This window comes from Galeopterus variegatus, unplaced genomic scaffold, assembly GCF_000696425.1.
Source record: "Galeopterus variegatus unplaced genomic scaffold, G_variegatus-3.0.2 Scaffold16461, whole genome shotgun sequence".
In the NCBI taxonomy this organism is placed as follows: Eukaryota; Metazoa; Chordata; class Mammalia; order Dermoptera; family Cynocephalidae; genus Galeopterus; species Galeopterus variegatus.
Window position 1 is genome coordinate 12,273 of NW_007742572.1, and position 7,081 is coordinate 19,353.

The 7,081-nt window shown below is 41.0% G+C and overlaps 1 long non-coding RNA gene across 3 annotated transcripts in view; it reads right to left on the reverse strand.

Annotated features, from left to right (window-relative positions):
- Positions 1-5,154: 5,154 nt before the first annotated feature.
- Positions 5,155-7,081, reverse strand: part of LOC103582489 — a 3,857-nt gene continuing 1,930 nt past the window's right edge. The window contains exons 2-4 of one of the 3 annotated variants that reach the window (XR_549759.1): positions 6,421-6,970; positions 5,884-6,048; positions 5,155-5,572 (exon numbers count right to left, since the gene is read on the reverse strand). This is a non-coding gene — a long non-coding RNA (uncharacterized LOC103582489). Of the gene's footprint in view, positions 5,573-5,883; positions 6,971-7,081 lie in introns of all 3 variants that reach the window. The other 2 variants (XR_549758.1, XR_549760.1) reach the window with 2 other exon arrangements.

Sequence of the window (7,081 nt, forward strand, 5' to 3'; positions counted from 1 at the left end):
GATTAAAAACAGTATAAAATATCAATGAAACAAAAAGGTAGTGTTTTGAAAAGATAAACAAAACTGACAAACCACTGGCTAAACTAACTATGAAAACAAGAGAGAGGACTCAAATAAAATCAGAGATGAAATAGGAGATATTACAACTGATATCACAGAAATATAAAGAATTCTAAGAGGGCCGGCCTGGTGGCGCACTGGAGAGTGCGCCACTTGGGAGCGCGGCGGCACTCCCGCTGAGGGTTCGGATCCCATGTGGAGACCAGTACCCGCTCACTGGCTGAGCGTGGTGCGGACGCAACACCGAGGGTTGCGATCCCATTGCCAGTCCCCGGTACGGGCGTGACACCGCGGGTTGCGATCCCGTTACCGGTCAGTAAAAAAGACAAAAAGGAAAAAAAAAAAAGAATTCTAAGAGACTACCATGAACAACTGTATACCAGCAAAATAGGAAATCTAGGTATTGAATACATTTTTGGTTCTTTTTCCTTTTTCTTGTCTGCCTGGGTTACTTCATAAAGACCATCTTTGACTTCTGATATTCTTTCTTCTGCTTACTCTAGCCTGCTGCTCAAGCTTTCTGTTCTGTTTTTTATTTCACTGACAGAATTCTTCATTTCTAGCAGTTCTTTTATATTATTTCTTAAGTTATTAGTCTCTTTGCAAACTTCCTCCTTCATATCCTGGATATTTTTTCTTCTTTCATTGTGTTCTCTAGTTGATTCTTCTCTTCTATCTTGGAGTTTCCTTAAAATCAGTGCTCAGAATTCCTGTCCAGTCATCTTGAGGGTTTCTTGTTCTACAAGGTTTGGTACTTGAGAACTACCACTTTCCTTTGGTGGTGTCATATCTTCTTGTTTATTTGTAGTTCTAGTATTTTTATGCTGATGTTTGATCATCTGGTGGAACACTTAATTCTTCTAACACACCGGAGTATGTTAATGAGGGGAAAGACTTCCTCCTATGTTTGTAAGTTTTGCTGGTAACTCTTCTTTTATCAGTGCAGTTTAGTGTGCAGTGTGCTGCCTTGGCTCCTGCTCAGTCAGTGCCCAAGTCCTGTGTGTGCTCATCTGTATGGCCCTCACAGTTGTTCAGCTGGACCTGCGGGCCCCCACTCTGGTGCTCAGGTGTTGGCAGGGCCTATGGCTGTGTCAGTCCCTGGGCATGGCTTGGGCTTGCGTTTGCTCACATATGTGGCCCATGCAGTGGTTCGGTGGGGCATGGCTGAATATATTTTGGGATACATAAAACCTACTACAGTTTAATCATGAAGAAACAGAAAACTTGAACAGACCAATAATGAATAATGAGGTTGAAGCAGTGATAAAAAGTTATCCATCAAACACAAGCAGAATATAATGGGTAACTTTTTATCACTGCTCCAACCTCATTATTCACTGCTGAATTTTACCAAACATTTAAAAAAGAACTAATATCAATTCTTCTCAAACTTAAAAAATATTAAAGATGAGCAAATACTTTAAACTCACTTATGAGGAAAGAAAAACCCTCATACCAAAATCAGACAAGAATACACCCACCACCACCAAAAACTACAGATGAATATCTCTAATGAACATAGATGCAAAAATCTACAAAATACTAGTGAACAGAACTCAACATCATATTGTAAAAGATCATTTACCACTATCAAGTAGAATTTATCCCAGGGATGGAAGGATGGTTCAACATGTGCAAAACACTAAACGTGATGCATTATATGAACAGAATGAAAAACAAAAACAAATGATCACTTTACTAGATGCCAAAAAAGGATTGAATAAAATTCAACACCTTTTCATGATAATACTCACCTAATTAGGTATAGAAGGAACACATCTCCACAAAATAAAGGCATTATACAAAAAACCCACAGCCAATATCCAAAACAAGGATGCCACGTTCACCACTTTTAATTCAACAAGGACTAGAAATTCCAGCCAGAGCAATCAGGCAAGGGAAAAAAAATAAAAGGTGTCTGAATTAGAAAGAAGGAATTCAAATGGTTCCTATTTACATATGACTTAATTGTATGTATAGAAAACACTGATGGTTCCACCAAAAAGCAGAACAAATAAATCAAATGAGTAAAGGTCTAGAATACAAAACCAACATACAGAAATCAGTACATTTTCTATATACCAATAGTGAACTACCTAAAAAAGAAATCAAAAAAATATTTCTATTAACAAGAGCTACCCATCCCCCAAAATACGTAGGAGTAAATTGAGCCAAAGAAGTGAAAGACGTCTGCAACGAAAACTGTAAAACACTGATGAAAGACAGTGAAGATGACACAAATAAATCAAAAGATATGTCGTGTTCATGGGTTGAAAGAATTAATATCATTAAAATGTCTATCCTACCTAAAATGATCTACGGATTCCACACAATCCCTATCAAAATACCACTGTCATTCTTCACAGAAATGGAAAAGACAATCCTAACATTCATATGGAACCACAGAAGACCCAAAATAGCCAAAGCAATTCCGACCAAAAAGAACAATGGAGGGCTCATACTACCTGACTTCAAAATATACCATAAAGTTATAGTAACCAAAACAGCACAGTAGTGACCTAAAAACAGACACATAAGGGCCAAGCCCATGGCGCACTCAGGAGAGTGCGGTGCTGGGAGTGCAGCAGCGCTCCCGCTGCGGGTTCAGATCCTATATAGGGATGACCGGTGTGCTCACAGCGCTCACTGGCTGAGCACGGTGTGACCGGTCTCAAAAAGGACAAAAAAAAATAAAATAAAAAAACAAAACCAGACACATAAAACAATGGGAATAAAAACAGAGAGCTGAGAAACATATCAATGCATTTACAGCCAAATGATTTTTGACAAAGGTGCCAAGAAGACACATTTGGGAAAGGGTAGTTTCTTCATCAAATGGTGCTGAGAAAACTGGATATCCACATGCAGAAGATTAAAATGAGGCTTGTATCATACACAAAACTCAACTAAAAATAGATTAAAGACTTATATTTAAGACCCAAAGCTATAAAATTACTAGAAGAAATTTTGGGGAAATGCTTCATGAAACTGAAATGGGCAGGGCCTTTTGAACAAGACTTCAATAGCACGGGCAACAAAAGTAAAAATAAAGAAATGGTATTACATCAAAATAAAAAGCTTCTGCACAGCAAAGGACACAATCACCCAAGTGAAAAGACAACCTACAAAATGGGAGAAATGTTTTGCAAACTACACATCAGACCAGGAGCTAATATCCAGAATGTATAAGCAACTCAACCCAAGAGGAAGTAAACCAATTATTCGATTTAAAAATGGGCCAAAGACCTGAATAGACATTTTTCAAAGTAGACAAATGGGCCAACAGGTACATGAAAAAATGCTGAACATCAAGTAAATGAAAATCAAAACCACACTGAGATATCAAGTAAGCCCAGTTAGACTGGATATTACCAAAATTAATAATAATAATAATAATAATAATATGTTGGTTAGGATGCAGAGAAAGAAGAACAATCATACACTGTTGGTAAGAATGTAAATTAGTACAGCCATTATGGAAAACAATATAAAGGTTCCTCAAAAATTTAAAAAGAGAACTACCTTAAGATCTAGCAATCCCAGGGCCGGCCCGGTGGCGCACTGCTACAGTGCGCCGCTTGCGAGCACGGTGGCGCTCCCGCCGATGGTTCGGATCCCACATACAGACCGGCTGCTCACTGGCTGAGCGAGGTGCGGGCGCAACACCGAGGGTTGCGATCCCGTTGCCGGTCCCGGTCCGGTACGGGCGCGACACTGAGGGTTGCGATCTGTTGCCGGTCACGAAAAAAGACAAAAAGGAAAAAAAAAAAAAAAAGATCTAGCAATCCCAGTATTAGGTATATACTGAAATAAATGAAATCAGTATGTCAAGGAGGTATCTGCACACCTATGTTCACTGAAGCACCATTCATAATACCGAGATGGAATTAATTTAAATATCCATCAACAAATAAATGGATGAAGAAATGTGGTACATATACACAATGGAAGAATATTCAGCTATACATTTAAAACAGCAACAATAACAACAACAAAAACCCTGCCACTTACAGCAACATGGATAAAGCCAGAGACCATTATGTAAAGTGATGTACGCCAGGCACAGAGACACAAATACTGCAGTACTTCACTTATATGGGGATCTGGAAAACTGTTCACATAGAAGTAAAGAGGAGAATAGTGGTTACAAGAGGCTGGGCTAAGAAGGGGTGAAGAGGGGATGGGAACAGGATGACTGCACAAACTTACAGTGAGAAATAAAGGATAAGTTTTGGTGTTCGATAGTGACCACACCTAGTAATATTATATTGTACATTTTTTTTTTTTTCCTTTTTCCGTGTCCCGCAACGGATCGCAACCCTCAGTGTTGCTCCTGTACCGGACCGGGACCGGCAACGGGATCGCAACCCTCGGTGTTGCTCCCGCACCTCACTGAGCCAGTGAGCAGGAACCGGCCTGTATGTGGGATCCGAACCCTCGGCGGGAGCGCCGCTGCACTTCCCAAGCGGCGCACTATAGCAGTGCGCCACCAGGCCGGCCCCCCAAATCCAACCCTTCTAACCATGACCTACACTCTGCAAACTTCCAATTCCTCAGTTGCAAAATGCGGCTGATAATAGCACCTACCGGATGAGGTGTCTGGGAGGATTAAACAAGCTACCGCATGCAGGTTTACATCTATTGACTTATTTGCTCCTCACGACCTCTTAGGTGCTACTGCAGTCATCCTCACTTTAGACTGGAACCTGAGGTACAGAGAGACTGAGTCACAAAGAAATGATAAATGTTTAGGTAACATATATACTACCTACGCTGAGTGCAGCATTACACAATACATGCATATGCATGTACTAAAACAACACACTGTACCCCATAAATATATACAATTAAAAAAATTAAAATTAAAAAATGCTCAATGTGGCAGGGCCCGAGAGGGGAGGATTAGTCCCTCTGGGGAACGGAAAAGGCAGCACAGAACCTGCAAGCTGGGGTGTCCGAGACAAGGACACTTGAAGGGGCTCAAGGACTCGGTGGCTGGGAATAATTGGGGGTCACAAACAACTGACAGGGACAGAAGCTCAAAATACATGAAACTGAATATGAAGTTTGGGAACACAAAACCACTAAAATAAGTGCAAGAAAACCAGAACCAACAAGAATTTATATTATTTAAAAAATAAAGCCAGAAAACACTTATCAAACATTTTTAAAAAATAAAACAAACTGCCAACCCATTCCCTTAACTGATTAGGACTCAAAGTCATAGAACAATAAAAAACCCAAAATGCACACTAAGGAAAAGCTCTCATTCAGCATGTGCAGCAGGACTGTCCACCACAGTCTCACGCCCCCTCTGCTGAGTACTCAACCAGCTTCCTTGTCCTCATAACCCGGCACAGTGGACAGACCAGCTCTGGGGATTGGAGGAAATGAACGGGCTGTAAGTTGATGTCAGGCCTGTGGACTCCAAGGCCTGTGCTCTCCCAGCTCAGCTTTTTGAGTCTCAGGCTGCTTGTAGCCATCCTCTTCTCTTCCAGAACACTCAGCAACACTAAAGCAAACCAAAGGAGCACATCAGCCCATCGAAGAACAGGGAGTGGGGGCATCTTCAAGATGCCAATACTAAATGCAATAATAGATCTTCATGGTTATAATGGAGTTAAAAAACACATTGAAAGGATGTTCAATTTATCTTCCTTATTAAATATACAACACTTTTGAGAAATACTTCCATCAAGAAAAGTCAAAATAAGTGAGGGTTCCCCATTGTTTGGAACTACACCATGCTAGGAATAAATCTCAACTATTATAGATAAATGAAATAGTCTAAGTTTCTACAGCCAAAGAAACAGAATAACATACCTGAAGCAATGTGAGGAACATGCAGCTTCAGGTCTGGGCTCTCGCCACCCTGGCCCAGCCGCTCAGCCTCCCGCTGCTGCCAGGCTCCCTGTCCTGCAGGCCCCGCGCTCCAGCCCAGCCTCTGGGACCTCCAGGACTGCAGTGTGGGACCTCAACAGCCAGGCCCTTGGAGGACAGGGGAAACACATAACTCTATTTTCTTTCTTTGATTACAGAGTTGCTCGCACCTTTGAAGCTACATCCCCTCGCCATGTCCTAGAATTGTACCCATTACATGGAACGGCCTCTCACTGTTCTGAACACAAATGAAATGTTCTTTACTTCTAAACCTAAGAAATTTTGATGCCCACCTTACTCACAGCTCTTAATGGTGACACTGAAATATGAAAAAGCTTAAAACTTGACTAACCACCTTACTTCCCATTGCCTATTGCCTTCAGGCACTTTTAGGTTCTAAGTATGTCCAGCACCACATTCAAAACCTAGTAATAAGCATGAGCTGCTGATCATGCAGACCATATCCTATGATTTAATCACCTCATCTGTTCTCCCTGATCATTCCAGGATCTTCTTGTGCTTCTGAGCCCACAGAGCCCCAAAGTAGACATGCCGTTCATTTAGCATTACCTGACCTGTGGACAGTGAGGGAAGATTTCCTGGTTTCGAACTGATACCCTTGACTGGATGACACTGGAGAGAGTAAAAACTCACAGTGAATGGATGTAAGGCATGTAGTGAGGTGGGTAAAGACACATGCTTAAAAAATGAGTCTAAGAATGCTACTTATTCACAAAATAGGTAAATAAAAATAAAAATTCAGTGTTGACAAACATACAGAGGATGTTGAATCATATATGTTATAAAGCCTCTAACAAACACACCTTCCTTTGTGTCTCAATTTTTAAAACCATAATGCTTAACAAATCTAATGAGGACAGGTGTAGTACTTTGAAGTCCAGCTGATTACAGACGGCACTTTCCCAGTCTGCACTGCAATCAGGTATCACAGGGAGCTCAGGAGAAGACTACAGATCGGTTCATTCATGAAATCATACAGGAGGGAAATAGCAAATAGGAAACTTTTCTCCTTCAAGTACAAAAGAAAATAAGTGATTTTTTTTTTTTTTGTCTTTTTTGTGTGTGTGTGTGTGTCTGGCAACGGATCGCAACCCTCAGTGTCGCGCCCGTACCGGACCGG